Source organism: Centruroides vittatus, unplaced genomic scaffold, assembly GCF_030686945.1.
Source record: "Centruroides vittatus isolate TY-2023 unplaced genomic scaffold, ASM3068694v2 contig_683, whole genome shotgun sequence".
In the NCBI taxonomy this organism is placed as follows: Eukaryota; Metazoa; Arthropoda; class Arachnida; order Scorpiones; family Buthidae; genus Centruroides; species Centruroides vittatus.
The window spans coordinates 345,235-366,852 of NW_027122430.1; the positions used below are offsets into that span (position 1 = coordinate 345,235).

General features: G+C 30.5%; 1 pseudogene; it reads left to right on the forward strand.

Annotated features, from left to right (window-relative positions):
- The window catches only part of LOC136980272 (uncharacterized), a 74,006-nt pseudogene that overhangs the window by 32,603 nt on the left and 19,785 nt on the right, over nt 1-21,618 (forward strand).

The following is a 21,618-nucleotide window of genomic DNA, read 5'->3' on the forward strand; positions in this document are numbered from 1 at the left end:
TTAAATTAATTATAATACCTACTTATAATTTTGACTTTAATATAGTTTTTCTATTGATAGTTGTATTACCGTCCAGTTCTATTAATAGTATACGTTTTTTTTTGTAATTACAAAAAAAACCTCTCTCAAAAATAACAGCTTTTAAGAAATTATTTTGTAATTATTTTGAAAAGCAAATGCCTTTATCTCAGAGTTGAACTTTAAAGTAATAAATTTTAATTTCTTACTGCCGTTCTATGAATCATTAATTTCATTGTTAAGAGCCAACAACTTGTTTTTTACTGTAATTAAAGTTTTGATTATGAAGATGAATAACACACTTCTCAAAAGTACTCGAATGACTGGCTTGAGATAAAAATAGATATCCCACTCGAGCATCGAGAAAAATGCATTTGAAGTTTGGATACTTTTTTATTAAATCTTACGTAAATCATAATTATAAATACTTTGATTTCTCTGGTAAGTGTGTATGTGTCTGTGTGCACATTATGTGAAATACACACACACACATTATACACACATGCCGACATTATATAATATATAGAAGTGTAACTAGAGCTGTGGATATATATTATTAAATGGAAACATGGATATTATATACTAGTAAAATTTAGTGCTGCATTATTGACAGTTGGTATTATGTAATTAATTTTTTTTTTTTGTTAACTATTTCTTCCATCTCATCATTTCTAACTACTGACTCTTATTTCGTACTTTTATGACATCGTAAATAGTTAGGATAAATTTGAACATACTGGTAAGTCATTGAACTTTGCTTTCTTGATAAACCAAATGTTGGTATTTTGACTGTAGTTCTTGGAAAGACACTGGCTTCTCATTTTCTTTCTTTTATTTAACTATCTTTTCTTTCAGATTATTCTAAATTAAATTTATTTCTAAGTTAATGTAATTATTAACGAGTGGTTAATAATTAATTATTCAAATGATTATCTTCTTGATAAGCTCAAAAATAACTGGTATTTTTATTTATCCTATTCCCACAATGATAGTTTACCTTTGTAGAAAACTGCACAGACTACACTGCACAACAAAAAGAATGTTTTTGAATGTTTCCTTTATTTCATGAGTGAAATCTTACTAATTTTGGGGTGAGAAAATCGAATATGACAAAGAAAAATTTTTATTAGCTCTAGTTTCTGTGATATACAATATGTGGCAGTATGTGATTTTAATGGCTTAAGAGAAAACGATACATTTGCTGACAACATTGAAAGTGCTTTTGAATTTTTGAAAATGCTTGAATTTCAAATTCAAACATTTCACCAAGCCATTAACGTCACAGCAAACAACCAGATCATTTTTTTCTCAAAAAAAGGAAGCGGATCCCTCTGACATTCTCTGTATTGTGAGATCCTGACATCACGTTGGAGAAGATTCCATTGCCGTAGTCTTGACCCTAGAAGTTCCGCCTTATTCTTTGACAAGTCTAGGTCTTGAATGAGATCACTCAATTCCGCTAAACTGAATTGTGGAGTGTCATCTTTTACCTCAAAATTAGGGTCATGGAATGTGGAAGGCTTGTTGGGTTCTTCTTCTCCCACACTTCTTTCATTTTCTACTTCAAGCTCATAATGTTCGGGTGGAGTACGAACTGGTAAACTATCTGAATGTGGAATAGGTCAAATAGCAGATGGAAGATTTGGGTATTAAACTGTTCCTTTTTTCTTCATCGACAATCCTGCCTTTATAGGTGGAGTCAAGCAGAAATAGCAGTCATCTGTATGGTTTGTAGGCTCCTGCCAAACCAATAAAATATTGAGAAAGGAAAGGGTAATTATAACCATGTAGTAAGCTTAAAGCAAAGTTAATTACTAAACAGCAAGGACTTACTGATTTTACTATCTCAAACAGATAGTTTGAAAAGTTTTAAATATATGGATTAGGCATGTGATTTTTGTACAGCAGTTGAGCAGGCTTTTTGTCTTCTGACTGGAAGGGAAAGATTTTCCAGTTCCAAATCTCCATACAAGCTAAAATGATCTATGAAATGGAAACATTTAATTAGCTTGGATGAAATACTATGTGGCTTTGATCTTGTTGATTTGAAAAGGACTCAGGATATCACAATAAAGACAACAGGAATGAAAAATCGCAATTTACATTGATTTTAGCAGTTTCTACTAATGGTGAGAAACTTACACCTATAATATTTAAATAGACTGGTAAAAATGCTTTTGGTACAGTAAAGAAAGGATGGACACAGCTGACTCCTGTTATTTTCCTGGTTGTTATGTATACATAACAAGGGAAAGTATTAGAATCATTATCAAATTTGACTCTCCAAGTGTTTTTTGTTTTGAAACATCACAAATCCAAAAAAGTAAAAAAAAAAGAGCATAAAATTGTGTTGGCATCTATTTTGCTTAATATCTCAGGAAGGGATAAAGATTACGTAACAAAATTTGGCACGGTGGCTTGTATATGAGGGGCATTGTTGCTATTAAATTTTGGTGGTTAAAGGTCAAGGGGATGGAGAGATAAAGGGTTTGTGTATATCTCCAGTAGGAAAAACTTAATGACAATTTTACTAGTAATATTTATACTTTTTTATAAAACTCGTCCCTACCCTCAAAATTAAGCTTTTTGCCATTTTATAGTAAATAAAAATGAGATTGTTATAAAAACTTATAAACAGATGGTGCCACACACAATTTTATTATATTGTAATTAAAATTATAAAAGTTATTTTCTGAATAAGATCTCATAATAGCCGGGAAAGTTACTCAACTCGTTGCTGGATTTTTTTATTGTGTATTTTATATTAAGTTCCTAATAGGAACATTAACTTCCTGTCTTGCATTATGGGAGTCTCCTGTAATGCATGATTGTACTTTATGATGATTCCCCTACTTCATGATCTTCTTTTACACATCGCTAATTACTGTTTTCTTTTCAGAAATTTATATTCAAATAGATTGTGTTAGCTAATTTTTATGTTAAATGACCATATAAAATGGCTAAGAAGACTTGATTAAATCTAATGTTTTGAATACTTTACTGTAATCATATGGTTGTCACCACCACCATCGTCGTCATTTAAATCACCAGCACTATCGTCGTCTTCAACTATACGATGATGATAGTGCTAATGATTTTTAAAAAAAAACATAAGTACGGTACTTTCAGTTTCAATAGGAATGATTGATGATTCACGTGGTAGTGATGAAATGCCATTCTGAGTTAATATAATCAAAGAATGTGTTATATTATTATTTAGATACAGATGTTTCAGTTGGATATTCTAAAATCCTACAAGTGGAGTTGGTCTACCAATCCACAGCCTTGGATTTTATTATTAGTGAATGTGAAGAGATGTGTAATAAGGAAGCTGATGAGGGGAATTCATTATAATCAGCAGTAATGAATTTGATTGCTGGAATTTTAATCATTTCCAAGAAATGTAACATGAATATATAAAAGTGATTTTGAAATAATTACTTGGTGTGAAAGAAAATTAATTTTTTTCCATATAGGTGGCCATTGTTTATAGTCTACACACCCTAATGAGACATGACTTTTAATGGAGATAGTCTGTGGACTGTCAGCATGGAAATGGAGTCCTTATATATTTGATTGCTTTCACTATTTTGCAGATTCTTGATTTTTTTTTTAAAATCTCAGATATTTAATGTATTTTCTTAATTTTTTTCCTATAGTTTTTAAGACACTTTTTTATTTAATCGATTCAAATAATTGCATGAAAACATTAAAGAATCCAAAAGTAATCTTCAGATTGAGAACAAAAAGTATTCAATTAATTCAATCAAAAAGTAACAATAATAAAATAGTTATTGTGTTTAATAATTGTTTATTTATCTACATTACATCATTAATTAATTTTAATTTAAATGCATAAATACATGGTAATACAATATAAGGCAAGGGATGCCCACCTCTTGTGACAACGAAAACAACAATCCCATTCTTTATAACAAACACAATTATTAAGTAAAAACACACAAAAATTTTGTAAAATGTAAAAATTCAAAAATTAGATAAGCAAAACAATGTTAAATTCACATTAGTGTTGTTCAATATGGAGAATCTTTCTACATGTTTTTTAAAACAAGAAAAATCACGAAATAAAAGCTCCTCAAGATCGGATATGGCATTAATAATGTTTGGAAAGAAAAATTATTTGCATAAATTAAGAAGAAAGAAAGGAGGAACTCCTGAAGAATTTTTCTAACCTACAGTACTTAGGTAACTGAGAGCAAAAAGTATGTATTTAAAAGGCCATTAAAATATTTAAAAACTGACTTATAGATTCTAGTGAGGTGCCAGGACTGGCCCTGGCTTTTTACTACAATCCATAATAGGTAAATTGGCAAGTTTGTTAAAAATTAGGTAAACTTCACAAAATATCAGAATTAAAGTAGAGGAAACCATAGTGGAAATTGGCAAAAAAACTAGGTATTAGGTATTAGGAATAATAAAATTCAAGTAAGCTATGAAGAAACAAAATACAGAACCCTGTGAGATTCCACACAATGGAGAAAAAAATCTTTAAAAATAAAATTTGTCAAGTTTAATTTTAAAAGTAAGAGAGAATAATTATAACATAAAATTATAACAGGATATATATTGTGAAATGTTAAGTTAGTTTATAATGGGTTATGGACAAGGAATTAATACACCCTTGTAAACAAAACACAAGAAGTTCATTAATTACATCAAAACACACAAAAATACTCCAAGACCCGGGATATCTGACAGTGGGAATTTCAACTGAATAATAATGCACCCCAACCACTTGTCTGGGACTAAAATTAATAACCGCAAGTAACAAACTCAAACAGACATACAGTCATTTCAAAGTTGACAGCCTGATTTTTGAACTTTTGAGTTTATCATCATCTTATCAATATGTAAAAATTAAATTAACCTTAATTTTACTTTAAAGACTTAATTTTTCATTAAATCCATCAAAAAATTTCGAACAAAATATTGTGTATGTTTTACAAATTGTAAATTTGTGTTTATGACAAAGTTGACACGAAATAAAACATTCAGAAAGAGTCAGATCAGAACTCTGTTGGATCACCTTTGGCCCGAATTACCCGAAAAAGTCGACTTTGCATACTGTTAATTAACTTACGAATGATATTCTGCCCAAACCTTAAATAATTCTTCTTTGTACAATGATAAAGATTTTCCATGGCTAAGAGGAATACAGCAGTCTAATTTGTCCCACAGTTGTTCTATTAAATTTAAGTCTGGTGACTGCAGTGGTTATTCAAGAACTTTGATATCATTTTCATTGAAATATTTTCTGAGAAGCAATGCTGTATGTTTGGGATCACTGTCTTGTTGAAAGACAAATTTATTTTCAATTTCCATTTTCCTTGCTGATGTCTTCAAGTATCTGTTTGTAATCTACTGCTTTCCTGCAATTGTGAATTTGAACAATATTGCCCATTTCGAACCCCGAAAAACACCCCCAAACCATTGTGTAAGGAGAGTGTTTTATTCTTCTCAGTTTTATTTTTATCAAATGCTCGATTTTTCTTTCTCCAAACAAACTTTCGTCTTAGCATCCTACAATTCTCGTTTTGACTCGTCACTTCAAATAACACGCTTCCAAAACTGTAGGGGCTCGTCCACAAATTTTTTGGCAAAAGCTAGTCTTTTCTTCCGATTCACTGCTGAAATCGTTGGTTTTCTACGAGCCAATCTTCCGTGGAAACTTTTCTTCTCTTAATAATTGAAACACTGGCTTCAAGTGTAAGCTCTTCTTTTATTTCTTTAGCTGTTATAAAAGAGTTTTTGGTGGTCTCACGGAAAATCGTGGCATTTTCTCTCGATGTTGTGGCCTTAGGGCAGTGTCCTCGTGGTAAATTTCTCACTGTATTGTTGTTTAAATATTTGACCACTATTTTTCTGACTCCTTGTGATATTTGATGCTTTTTTGAATGCCAATAATAGAAGGAGAATTGCCATTTTTTCTGCTCGTGTACAATCTGCACTTTTTCTTCAAGACTCAATTTTCTCTTCTTTGACATACTTTCTTATTGATACTAAAAGACTATTTAATTGACAACTCTGGAATTAAATTTTGTGTTATATTCAATTTGAAATTAATTTCTTACTGCACTTACAATGTTTTCTTTGTTGTCAGCTCAACTTTTAATTGATACGACAATATTTTACTTGTCGCTCTTCACTTGTTTATTGGTAAAACAAACTAATCAGTTATCTATTGTTTTATGTAAATTAGCAAGGCTATTGCAATATACAAAGTAGTTAACAGACCAAAAATGCATTTTTTTCTTTAAAATGTTAAAAAAAAAACATTTTTTTCAGTTATCAACTTTGAAATGATCTTGACTATACACAATCATTATACACAGGATAAGCTAGATTATTAATATAATTTAGCTTGTCCAGTGTATTAATACTAAACTAAAATTATGTATTACTACCAAACTTACAACTAGTACAGAATCAACCAGTACCAAGAGATGACAACTTATACAATACCATGAGAACAGTTCTGGATGAGAACAGGTAGAAATATCCTCTAGTTAGAGAAGTATTAGCACTGGAAGAGACACTAAATCTCTAATATTCTGCAGAAAAGTAGGTGAAAATGACAAGGATATTCTATCTAGTCCTCGATAGCGATCCTTTGTCTTTGTCCTCCATGTGTCTGCTATGGCTCCGAAGACTGTAACACCCCATGCTTTTCTACGACTGGCCCACAGAGTTCTCTTTCTAAGAGAGGGAACTTGCATTGAATCTGGCTTGTCTCTTGTCCAAAAGTCATCTCTCCTTGAGCACCCAACAAAGTGGCCCTCTTTTCACCTCTGTTTCCCCCAGGCTACCCGAAAACTTGTCCGGCCAGTCCTTCACAATTAAATAAATAAATCACACTAACTTTATGAAGCTTTGCAAAATTTTAACTTATCATGAACGTTTTTTGTCCTTCACAATTGGACAGGAAAGGGGGCAACTCTGGAGTCGTAGTTACACAAAGAAACAGGAACGGACAAGCTATTCCAAGACCAAAAATACAGGAATAGATAAAAAGGAAACATTTAAATAACTTCACTAAAACCTTTAAACTATACAAGCAAAAATAATTTAATTTTAGATACATTACGACACTGGCATAGAAGCTAAACTACAGCAAGCCAGTCTCATTTGACTCACCCTTTGCACCGATCAAATCAAAATTTTAGAATCTCTGGAAATTTTTAAAGCCGAACTAAAGCAGAATGTACCAATTTTAGGAGGAGGCGAGCATTTCGCATGCATGTCAGTCCTTTTTTGATGATCCAGATAATATTTATAAAAAAATTAATTCACTTAAGATTTATAAGAAAATGTATTTGTTAATTTTTAATTTAAATTTAACGTTAATTAGCACCTAGATGTGAATTTTGACGTATACTTGTTCTAATGTTTACCTTTCCTACCATTTGAAAATATTTAAATTCAAATGTTTTTCATTCTAATTATAATGATCTGACGCAGATCCTAAGGAGATGGAAAACATTTGTCGTAATGTATCTAAAACTAAATTATTTTTGCTGGTATAGTTTAAAGTGAAGTTATTTAATAGTCTATTACTAGCTTAGAAAAATTCAGTAAAAAGGAAACATAAGTTTTAAAAAATATACAAGGCATACACCTTGTATATTTCACATATCAAAAGAAATAGAGTATATCCAGTAACAAAGAAGAAACAATAGAATCGAAGGCTTGGCTGACATCTAAATATACATGCAAGATCTTTATTTTAAAAATTATTTCAGAGAGAATAAAGATTAAATTGGTAATGGTGGATGTTTCAATGAATTTATTCTAATGGTTGTAGGATAATAAAAGAAGTCAAAAATTTTAACCATTGCAATTCTTACTGATTGGCCTGTCTTTAGAGAGACTGATGATGATGGATGATTGCCATTCATTAGGAATAAACCATTTGAATAATTTCAGTAGAAACTTGAGAAAGAACAGTAACTGCAGTCAGAGAAATATCAATACAAAATGTAGCAGAAACTGAATCATGGCTAAAATTAGAAATTCATAACTTCTAGTTTTAGTAGTTTTGCTTTTATAGTGATTCTAAGCAGTGTTTGTTTGTTTGTTTATTATTCTAAAATGTTTGTTGTTCATTTTAAAATTATGAAATACCATGAAAATATTGTGTAATAATACAAAAAGAACAGCCATTTCAAATAAAAGAAATTAGTGAATCCAAATGTCAAAGTTTGTGTTGCAAAATGGACCCGACTGGAAACAAAGTGACTTTGTAAGGAGAAGTTCAAATGAAGCTTTTAACACCTTATGAAATTCTCAGGGAGAAGAAAAGAAAGACACAGCAAACAACTTTGTGCACCTTTGTAAAATATGAATCCAATACACAGCCTAACCCATCGTTGATGAATAACCTTCAACGGGGACTGTCGTTACAAAATTTAAGTTGCATCAGGCAGTACTGTTGTACAATGTCAATGTGCCCCCCTTTTTTTTGTGTAAATTGCATTGTTGATTTTGGCCATAAATAAGTAGACGTAAGCTTTACTTATATTATTATAATAATAATAAATATATGTTCATCATGGATGCCTGGAACACCCACCTATTCGTTCCATTAAAAAAAAAGACTTATTTTGTACTGATTGTTTTCTGTGCCTCCTTCTGGAAAGCATCACTGATGTAAAATGAGGTCATCCTGTTTATCAGTTATTGTTATATACAATGTGTGTTTACTGTCCATTAGTATTACATTTAACATTTTAATAATTATACAGTATCTGCCATCATTAGTAAATGCAATTGATTATATTTGGATATATATATATATCCAAATAATCAATTGCATTACATACATAAATAACTGCAAATATATATATATATTCGTATACATTTTTTTTATTCATGATGATTGACTCCAAATTGTTTATCTTTTTGAAAGTTAAATATTGATGGATAACAAAGTTGTCAGAAACATGCTTGTTGCCTGATAAGCAATCGGTAATTTGTTATGTCTGGCATATTGATCTATGGATGTCACAGCTAGTGATCGACTTCCCATTTCTGCTTACAACAGACCTCAAAATATTTTTAAATTTGATTTTCTGAGTCTTGCTAGAGATAGATTATTATAGAGTTTTGTTTTTGCATTATTCAGGTAGGAATGGAGCTATACAGCTTATAAGAATCATTATTTACACATGCCAATTCACCAAATTTACTTCACTAGCTATAATATGGAAGGAAGAGAATGTTTAGGAAGACATTACTCTACTCTCTTAAGTAAATTTATTTTCCATTATATATGTAAATATATAAATTCTGTTTTAATATAGATTTCTTAATGAATAAGCATAATTGTTTTATTGGAATATGCTTTTGAATTACTATCGTATATTAAAATATGGTGTTTTGAATTCCGTACTTCAAAGTTCCATTTGAACTGGGGTAGCATTACCATACTGTAATGGGTCATAACTAATAGTGTTCTGCTTGAAATTAAATTCAAATATTGAAGTTATTTTCATGTATTGTTTTATCTTATGGATAAAAAATGAACTACAACTAAAGTTCTTTTTATATTGCTGGAGATATAAGATGATTTCCAAATGTATTTCTTTTTAATTCCAACTCATTTGCAAAGTGTGTTCAAAATATTCTGTTCAAAGTTGAGTTCAAATTGTTGGCAAGGTTAATTGTATACAAAAAATAGCAACTGGTGTTATTGTGACTGGAGGTTCAGCGCCTCTTTGATACCATGTCTGGAAGGCACTTCCGTGTTCTGTCAGCCTGACATAGAAGTTGCAATGGCTGTTTATTTTTATTTGAATTCATTACATTAGCAGTCATGTGTGTAGGTGGTCTGTTTCAGGATGGAGACAAATAGATAATTGATACTAGAGCAACATTGAAGTGTTTGTGAGAGAGAGAGTTTACATGAAATTGCACGTTGTTATAAATACCTGGAAATAGAAGAACTTTGTCAATGGAACAATCATCCCATTCACAGAGTCCAGCACTGTGAGAACAGTCCAAAGAAGGAAAGTGTTTAGATTTCTAGTTCTGGAGACGGCAATATTCTTCTATCAGAGGAGGTGACAATCAGATTATGTCATTGGGGGAGCAGGCGGCAACATTAATTATTGAGGAACTGGCAATGACTTCTTGTATCGTGGAAGGATTGGAGACGATTTTTACTCTTGTGACAGTTGCCAGTTCCTCATGCTATTTGTTATATTAAAACGGCAGAATACAGCCAGGAGAGCAGGTCGTCATGAGAAAAGCGTCTGTTGGTGTTCAGAACACATAAGATGAGACTCTCTCAGGTAGAAAAGTTAACAGTTATTGCTGCCAACAATATTGTATTGACTAATTTTCCCCTTTTTGTTGACTAAACTTTCATTAGTAAAGTCCGGGTTCTCACCTTATCAGAGGAGGCTATCTGTCTTTCACTTTTTTTTTTGTCTTGTGATCATTTCTTGTTATACGAGTAACTCAAGATTTATTTCATGATCTTTAAATCGTAATCATAATTCAGATTATATTCCAATAAATATTTATGGATTTCTTGAAATTTGAATTATTTGTCATTTTATTGTTAAATGTACTTATAAGTTATAATTTTATATACAAATGGATGTATGGATTATATTTGTAATCAGTTATTAAACCTGAGTGCAAGGAAATTTTAATGTGAAATTTTATTAAAATGAAACTAAATGAATGATAATTTATATCTTTATCATCAAATTTATTTTATTTGATCTTATCATCAGGTTTTTGTATTGTTAAATGGTCCAGATTTGCTCGTGAGATCATTTTATAAATATTTTGTACAAATTATTTAAATATTATAAGCTTTAAATCATATAAAGCTTATAAAATTCTTTATTAATTATGAATAATGAGAATTTTTTTTACTTTATTACAGGTTGATGACGATCATGATTCAGGTACAGAATCTGATGATGAAGGTGGAGATGTTGATGAATTTGAAAAGTGTAAGTTGGATATTAAAGAAATTTTTAAAACATTAATAACTAATGAAATCTATCATCAATTCTAAAACAGTAAAATTTAATGCCTATGTCTAAATACTCAATAAATACTCAAATTGTTGACATTAAAATACTGAAAATTTGCTTCTCCAAACACTCAAATCTTTTTATTTTATTTGAGACTTATATTTAATTCAAGTACAGTAGAGTATCGATTATCCGAAACAATTCGGTTATTTGGATAACTGGTCATGTATGAAAAAATATATTAACCTATTCCGTGTTGAAATTTTTTGCCGTTGCACATCGCTTTGTGTTGAATTTTCATTTGTTAAACGTAACGAAAAATTTTTTAAGATAATAATCGTGGCTATTGTATCATTTAAAATTATTTCATTATTTTGCACAAACAAAATAAATATATTGAAAAATATAAAACAAAAAAATTATATTTTGGAAGTTAATCTAGTATCAAAAACGTTCCGATTCAGCATGATACACGTCTGGACACAGTCTTGAGAAAAACACCACACAAAACAACCAAAGCTCACTACTCACAATGGAGAAAAAAGCCTCGTTCAAATACTGGCACGTCCTTACATATTCTTTCACGGTCGCGCCAGTGCTGCCAGCTAAAACATGCACACCAACAAAAATAATATAGGAGTAGCCCAAGACATAGTCAAATATTGCAGTGCCACAGCACTAGCGAAAATTTGAATTTGCCGACTGGAATGCTGTCAGTTAACTGATGTTTTGGTTGATCGGTATTTGGATAATCCATGCTCTACTGTACTTTCAAGTCATTCCACCCATCATTAGGGCTAGAAATTATTGAAAACAGTTTATTTTATTTACTATTACTTCACTAATTTCTACCCAACATTATGAAATGAATACTTCTAAAATTAAGTGTTTGTTTTAAAATATGATGATCAAGTTTGTTATACAGTCAAGATCATTTCAAAGTTGACAACTGAAAAAATTGTTTTTTTTAACATTTTAAGGAAAAAAATGCATTTTTGGTCTGTTAACTACTTTGCATATTGCAATAGCCTTGCTAATTTGCATAAAACAATAGATAACTGATTAGTTTGTTTCACCAATAAACAAGTGAAGAGCGACAAGTAAAATATTGTCGTATCAATTAAAAGTTGAGCTGACAACAAAGAAAACATTGTAAGTGCAGTAAGAAATTAATTTCAAATTGAATATAACACAAAATTTAATTCCAGAGTTGTCAATTAAATAGTTTTTTAGTATCAATAAGAAAGTATGTCAAAGAAGAGAAAATTGAGTCTTGAAGAAAGAGTGCAGATTGTACACGAGCAGAAAAAATGGCAATTCTCCTTCTATTATTGGCATTCAAAAAAGCATCAAATATCACAAGGAGTCAGAAAAATAGTGGTCATATATTTAAATAACAATACAGTGAGAAATTTACCACTGGGACACTGCCCCAAGGCCACAACATCGAGAGAAAATGCCACAATTTTCCGTGAGACCACCAAAAACTCTTTTATAACAGCTAAAGAAATAAAAGAAGAGCTTACACTTGAAGCCAGTGTTTCAATTATTAAGAGAAGAAAAGTTTCCACGGAAGAGTGGCTCGTAGAAAACCAACGATTTCAGCAGTGAATCGGAAGAAAAGACTAGCTTTTGCCAAAAAATTTGTGGACGAGCCCCTAGAGTTTTGGAAGCGTGTTATTTGGAGTGACGAGTCAAAACGAGAGTTGTAGGATGCTAAGACGAAAGTTTGTTTGGAGAAAGAAAAATCAAGCATTTGATAAAAATAAAACTAAGAAGAATAAAACGCTCTCCTTACACAATGGTTTGGGGGTGTTTTTCGGGGTTCGAAATGGGCAATATTGTTCAAATTCACAATCGCAGGAAAGCAGTAGATTACAAACAGATACTTGAAGACATCAGCAAGGAAAATGGAAATTGAAAATAAATTTGTCTTTCAACAAGACAGTGATCCCAAACATACAGCATTGCTTCTCAGAAAATATTTCAATGAAAATGATATCAAAGTTCTTGAATAACCACTGCAGTCACCAGACTTAAATTTAATAGAACAACTGTGGGACAAATTAGACTGCTGTATTCCTCTTAGCCATGGAAAATCTTTATCATTGTACAAAGAATTATTATTTAAGGTTTGGGCAGAATATCATTCGTAAGTTAATTAACAGTATGCAAAGTCGACTTCTTCGGGTAATTCGGGCCAAAGGTGATCCAACAGAGTTCTGATCTGACTCTTTCTGAATGTTTTATTTCGTGTCAACTTTGTCATAAACACAAATTTACAATTTGTAAAACATACACAATATTTTGTTCGAAATTTTTTGATGGATTTAATGAAAAATTAAGTCTTTAAAGTAAAATTAAGGTTAATTTAATTTTTGCATATTGATAAGATGATGATAAACTCAAAAGTTCAAAAATCAGGCTGTCAACTTTGAAATGATCTTGACTGTATATTTAGAAGGCTGTTGTGAAAAGTTCATATTACTAAATTTTATTTCTTTCTCAAAAGTAAATCAACTGTTTCTTTAATTTTAAAATAAAAACAACAATAAAAAAAATTTTTTTATATAAAATCAAATGTAAAATATATGTTTCATAATAAACTAATGCATAAACTTTATCTAGGTTTACACATATATTTATAAACAACACTAAAACAACATTACTAAATTAAGGAAACCAATTCTCAACTTTATTAATAAGCTGTAACAATTTTTGAATCAATTTGACTATTTTCAATAAATTAAAAATAGAATGAAGAACTAAAAAGCAAACACACACATTTAAAATTGTAGTGTGTTATAATATGAAAAATGATGCTAAAATCTGAAAATTTATATAAATACTCCAATAGACAATCAGAAAATTATCCCAATTTACCAATGGTCATATTGCAGAATGTTTACGCATTTTTTTCATTTAGATTTTGAGGTTGTTGCTGATTATGTTTGTATGAATCTGTTCAAAAAAAAAAAACTCTTAAGGATCTAAAATCTTATCTTGTGCTTTTCTGATCAGAGCCAGCCTGTTCCACCTTACATTAATATGCAAACTTAGTGCCCAAAATGTTAAAATTTGCAGAGTTTAATAGTAAACTTATCAAGAATGTTTTTAGTCTAATAGATACAGAAGAATGTATAGAACTTGCAAAGTAGTATAATAATTACAAATAACCTGTTGGTTTTGTGTTTTAAGTTGATTTGATGAGTTATTCATTACTGTGGGTTATCTCAATTTTATTTGACAATTATTACTTCATTCAATAGATTTCCTTTGTCTAACCTTATTACTGCATTTCAAAGAATTATGAAAAATCTTTTACATTCTATACCTAAACACATGTCTTTCCTTAAACTATCTTCTGTTTTCTATCGTCCAATGTAAGTTTAAATTAACTTGTAGCTTGAGAGCTGAAAAAGTTCTCATAATTCTCTCTTTGGACTGATAATCCATTTCTAAGCGATATCAATTTTAGCACATGTTAGCTGTTATTTCCTGTAGAGGACTAAGCAATTGACTCTGGAACTTGTGCATAGACTACAATATCCAACAATGTAAATTTTTTGGTGAAATCAACAAGAGTTTTTTTAATGATGATGATTTTATTTATGACTTATTTACACTACTCGTGGCTTTTCACAAGAACGATTGCGATATCCATCAGTCTCATTGCACCTGGATTTCTGTCAACTTCAGGTTATCTCTCCAAATATCAAATGTACTAAAGATGATAGTAAATATTTTAATATTAACATCTTATATATTTATAGCCATTACAAAATTCTAATTTTGCAATAACATTTTTGATGAAAAGTTATTCGTCTTGTGATCGATACTTGACTCAATAGCTATAATGCTAAGAGGCTATAAGCTTTCACTCTATTACTAGAAAATAATTTGACAAAACTGGAAAAGTAACCAAATGAAAGTAGTAGTAGTACACCTTGTACTCCAGCGTATATTTAATCAAACAAAATTGTTTTCAGCTTACTTCTGTAGGTCTTCTTCAGTTGGAATGCCAAACAAAAAAGAATGTGTGAAAAACATATTTAATGCAATGGAAATTACCATATTTTACGGACTATAAGACGCACTTTTTTCTTCGAAGAATTGCCTCCAAAATTCAGGTACGTCTTATAGTCCGTAAAATACTGTAATTAAAAAGAATGGGAATAACACTTGAAATCAATAGAAATTCGCACAATTCAAATACAAGGAATATAAAAATAAAAACACATTATAATCAAAACTTAAAAACATAAATACAAGCAAACACATAAATAGTACAAAAATAACAATAAACAATTATTGAAGGATCAAGCCCAAGTTAAAGCTTGTATATCGACTTTCGTGCCGTTGATAACACGTTAGCATCCCTATGATTGATAAAAAGGTATTTTTGATTAGCTTTAAAGTTTTCTAATAACTCTAGGAACCTGATAGAGCTTCCAGTGGGCCTAATGATCTTTGCCTCGTCCCATTTTATTCATATGTCCTGCTAGGAGACATAAGCTGCTAAGACTGTGGTGTTGAGATTTTTTTAAACAATATATGTGTGTTCTTTAATTCTCTGAGGTAGAATTAAAGAACACGCATATCTTTAAAAATCTGGTATCTTCTACATACAATATATGTTGAAGTGCTGCTGCTCAATTAGAATATCATAAACACCTGAGGAGTTGGTGTGGCTAAGTGGATTCTTGTTGCTATGTAGAATTCCAAAAACTATCTGATTATGCTTATAGACAAGGTTTATTGTTCATTTTAGCCAGTTCCTTGTGTATTCGTCATAATGCGGGAACATAGTGTAACATAACCCTCTTCTTAGTCCACTTGTAAAGACATTAAATGTGTTTTCTGAATGTTCTTTTTTCATTTACTGAAAAATTCCCATGGAAATAGGTCAAATGTTTTTGGTTGATTAAATATATTGCTGGAGTTAAACAAGGTGTATTGATTCTTTCATTTGCAATAAAATGAATTTTTATGACAAATAATATACATTTAAAACATGTATCTTAGCTTGACCATGTAATGGTTTACAACAGCATTACTTTCTGCCACTTTTGCTAATGAAATCAAAACTAAAGATTACATTACTATTTTGATTTATTTGCTTCAGTTTTAAACTGCGCAATGTAGAAATCCATTTTATATTAATGTAAGTAATATTCATATAAAATTTCAAGGTTTACTGAACTGATATTTAATAGTCCAGTCACCATATTGTCAATTGATAGAAATAAAATTGGTTTTCCTGGAAGCAAAAGTTTATTAAGCTAACAATGTTCCTTGTATACTATCTTAGGACATCTGCTTATGTACGTACATAAACATTCAAAAAGTGGAACATTTATTTTAAAACCTTATTACAAATAAAACAACAATATAAATCAACAAATATACACTGAAAAATATTTATATTCATAATAATAAACGTTTAAAATTAATTTTCAAAAGCTAACTGCTCAATTTTTACAAGGATTATCCAGGTGTTGTGTTTGAAAAGCACTTTACAGAGATGAATGTTATAGCCATTTATAGCCAATTTTAAATTGTAATTACAAACTCGTCAAATAGCCTGCCTTTCATCTAAAGTCGTCGAGTGTCTGTAGAAAACATTAAAAAATTATTGTGCAATACAGCCACGTTTGTAGTCCTCTGCCACATTGATTTTCCTCAGATCACCAAAGACGTGTATATACATACTCTACCTTGTGTTTAGTTCTCATTTATTCATTTTCTGTTTATTCAATCTATGATATAATTAATATCATCACTCTCTTCTATTTGACTTTGTATCTTGAAATCTGATAAATTTGGGTAATTATCCTCTATCTACATAATGACCTCATTTCAGAGAACTGTGATGGTTAAAGCACGTGGTGCAATAATTGTCATTTTAATAAATTGTAAATTTATTCTTAGAAGTGAATTTTAATGATTAGAGTAATTATAAATATTTAAATCAACAGCTGTAGCTTAACTAGTGATGTTTTTTTTTTGTTTATGCACAATAGCATTACTTTCTTACAAAATCAAAACTAGAGATTAGTATGGATATTCACTTAATATATTAAGTAACATTTAACAATAATTTAAATTACGTATGAATGAGTTTCAAGTTAGAAGTCAACAGTAAAATAGCGTAACATTTTCTAAATGGTAAATGGAAGAAGAAAATCTTTCTTTATCCTGCTGGATAGTCTAATCGTTACACTCCATCTCTCTACCTTATAAGAAGCACAGTTTTTGGGCAAGTTGGTAAAAAATATTTTTATTACCGTATATTCCGGCATATAAGATGACTTTTTAACCCAGGAAAATCATCTCAAAAGTCGGGGATACGCCGGAATATACGATACATTGCTTCTTTGTTTGTGCTCTATATATAACTTAATATTATTAATAATAGAAGAAAAACAAATATCAAAATAAACTTAAAGAAATTAAATAGAAAGCTTCAAATACTTAAAATTTAGTTTATTCGGAGAGCAAATCCGAGAAAAAGTGGAAAGAAGTACGAATGGGTCGGCATTGATATCCTTTTTGCTAAATTTTTGTGGTCTGTGAACTGCAATCGCATTTTAAAATGTTATTTATTTATTTTTCTGCTAGCAAAAGATTCACTATTCCAAACAATAAATTTATGCAGATGAAAGATTTAAACATGCAAGCTACAAGGATTATGCTTTTCAATTATATTCTTATAATTAATTTTGGAATTTATTTTAAATAATAAATTGACAAGATAGCTTAAAAAAAGCTTATCATTAACTTCATCTTGTTTTAACATTTGATGCTTTTTTCATATGATTACCGATTTAGCTATTCATGTTCTGCAAAACAGTGTTAACCAAATTTGCTGATAAAATAGTTTTTTCACATTCCATTTTTTGCTAGTAAATGTTTACCCAAACAAGCACCAAACATTGCAAAAAATTCTGTACCTGAGCTAATTTAGTTAATGCAATATTTTATAAACTATTAATATGATCTTTGGACTCCAGGGGTCTACAAACATGTAGGTGGGGGGTCATTGAGTTCTCAGAAGAAGCATGTTTTATTACGGTAGAAAAACAGTTTCTCGTAACACCTGCCTTAAAAACACCCACAAAAGTTTATTTAATTTCATATTTTTTAAGTAAAAAACTTTTAAACATGTTTTAAGAAACATTTTGTTGTTTAGTGTGTGTGTATAAAATGTAATTCACATGCACATGCAACGGTCAAACTCTGTTATAACAAACACAGATGTAGCAAGTTCGGTTATAACAAGTGCAATTTTTTTCCCATATAAATTAATGTAAAATAAAATAATACATTCCAGTGCCGAAAAAAATACTCAAATATTTTATGTATAACGTTCATTCAAAGAAAATTATACATTGTTAAGGAACATGAATTATCATCCTTTCTTCTAGAATAGAATGGTGCATTCTACGCTATTCTACGCAACTTGAATACGAATTTGATTTGCAGAAAACAAAAACAAAAATAAATAAATAATTGAAATTTAATTTGGAATCGGTCATTAAATTTAATACGAGATAGAAAAGAAGGCATGCTTGCTGTATCAGTTTGACAGTAGTCTTTTATACAATGTTAATTTGTATATTGAATACAAATAAAAAATAATGTCTTAAATTGTGATTCTACTATGTGATTACAAAAATAAAATATTAAATAATAATCTACTGTAATCATATTTAAATCCTAATTTAGTGGGATGCAGTTCCATTCATTTTGTAAATGTTTGTATGAAATTAACCAAAGTCGTACTACTGCATCACTTCCCAACTAGGTGAGGTTTAACATAATCCCAAAACTGAAAATAACTACTAAATAAAAATTCTCTTTTGTTATCTCATAACAGTATTAGTGATTGTGTGGTAGATTTCATTTTATTAAGGAAAAACACTGAACAACGATGGCTTTGTTTTTTTTTTTTTTTTTTCATTAGGAGGAGACTAACACACAAGTTCGAAATCAATTTACATAATCTGTTGTTTTGTCCAGTAAATCGCTTTGATGAATCACCATTTATTTTTCTCATTTCTTTTTTAATTGTCAAATTATGGGTCGGAGCATACTTTAAGAAAAGTACTCTCATCTGGCATTGTTCTTTGAGTGTACTGTTCCAGGTATTTTCTTTAGAGCTGGCTTTTTTAGCTTCTTAGGATAAATGGTGGTGTGTTTGCATAAAACCTTAACTTACCACTTAGAACTTTGGTAGAAAGTTTTCTGGATGAAGGTCTGTTTGTGGGCTGAGTCAATTTCTTTGTTTCTTGTTCATGGTTTGCAGTTTTTGAGATGATCCAATCATGATGATTGATTGCTTTTTCATCAATTGTAATTTCACATCTCTAGATACTGCACATCATAATCTTCCTATCTGTTCAAATGAAAGTGGTTAAGAAAATTTGAACAAACAGTTCAAATTTTTACAAAAAGATTTCAAGTTGTGCTCCTCTGTTTGGCTCTTGGAAAAGATGTTATGGTAGTTTCGTGTTCTGGTATCGGAATACGAGAAAGTTTGCTAAGAAGTCGGACTTGGGAAGTGATTTATAATGTGCAACAATATTTTGCTAGAGAGAAAGGAGAACCATTATTACTAGTAAATCAGGTAAGACAGCAGACAGCCATGGCTACCAACATCAGTATTTTGACAGTAACTGCTATTCTTAAGGAAGGAAAGCCTTTTTGTACACCTGGAAAAAAAGAGGCCAAGGTCAAATACTCTAGGCAATTCTGTGGACAAATTTGATTTTATCTGTAATTTGGCAACATATTCGTAGTTTGTGCCATGCAGGTGAAATTCCAACCTTAAGTTGCCTACATATTGAAAAGAAAAGATAGATTTTAATGGATGTGTTAAATTGTTAATGAAGATCATGAATAAGCTTGGATTTTGTTGTTGTAAAATTAACCAGAGTAAGGCACTTACAGAAAGAAATGACATAGTTGCATCCAGAATTAATTTTTTGTGAACAGTTCAAACTGAACGAAAGCTGGCCCTGTATATATTTAGACGAGACAGGTGAATGAGAATCGTATTGTATCAAAATGCTGGCAAGACAGTGTTCCTAATTTGAAAGTTTCGATTGGAAAAAGTAGGCGATTGATAATTCTTCATGCTGGAAATGAAAATGGTTTTATTTCCAACATCCAACTTGTTTTTGTTTTCAAAGCCAATGCCCCAAACTACCACAAAGAAACTGGTGCAGATTTTCTTCTGAAATGTTTAAGAATCAAATTATTCTTAACATTTCAGAAAAATCATACATTTTTATGGACAATGCTTCATATCACATTTGTCAACTGGAGAGACCTCTGTCCAGCAATAGTCAAAACGAGAAATGATAGACTGGCTAATTCAGCAAAGAATTCCATTTCCTGATGAACCATAGAGCCAAGCTTTATGAAATAATTAAGATGCATAAGAACTCCAGAGTATGGTATGAGATTGACGACGGGGTGGCATACAGAGCCCATGCAGTTATTCACTTGCCTTCCTATAATTGCAAATTTAATACCATTGAATTAGAATGAGCTCAGTTAAAAGCATACATCGCTCAACATAACACCACATTTAAATTGGCAGATTAAGAAAGTTATTGGACAATTTTTTTGCATCCATAACTAAAGAAAACTGGATAGCAACAATTCATCACATAGAAAAAATTATGGAAGAATATAAGGAATCCACTGGCCGATTGGACAGCATTGTGGAAAAATTTGTAATTAATACGACACTGGGCAACTCTTCTGAAAATGAAGATGAAGGTCTTATTCCACTATTGATTCCACTATCAGATTGATATAAAAATTAAAAGGTCCTTTTCGGGACCAAAAACTGGTGATAAAGAGCAGCCGAGTCAAACTTATCTAAACTAATAATAAAACATTTAACAAGCAATTATTTATTATGGCATGGTCACGATGCCGGGCTGCAATTTTTAATCACATTTTTAATTTATTTAATTTAAAATATATGCTTTCCACCTCAAATTAGTAGTGGCTTGCCCCTGTACATCATACTTTTCCTTTAACAACAGTGTCATGTTGGTCATCCATCTAACATCTTTACGGGGAAAATTTTTGAATTGAAATAATGCGACTTCTGGTTTGCATCAGAAGTTCTTATATTTTTGATCGGGATTTCCTGCCCCTTTCCATATCTGGTCTCTTCTTTCGTTTACCTGAGTCTGTTCTCAAGAATAAGGAAAGACAGACAGATGACAATGGGAATTTACAGGTCTACAATTTTTTCAAATTTTAGCCCAATAAATAAAAATAGAACATATAGTAATTGTTAAATGCATAATTCTTTACAGTTAAGGCAAGCTAAAAAAAAATCATGATTAACAGTCATACTGCCATCTAGTGGGAGAAAATAAAATAAAATTCACACATTCCAGACACACTAAGTGATCAGTGCTGTGACATCATTAGGGAATGTGCGGATCGGTTTAACTGAAATGACATCACACATGACATTGCTTTCAAGTTCATTCTTTCCATAGACAGACTATAGTGGATTTATATATTTTGAACTTTTCTGTATGTTCTAAAGAAGACCTATAAC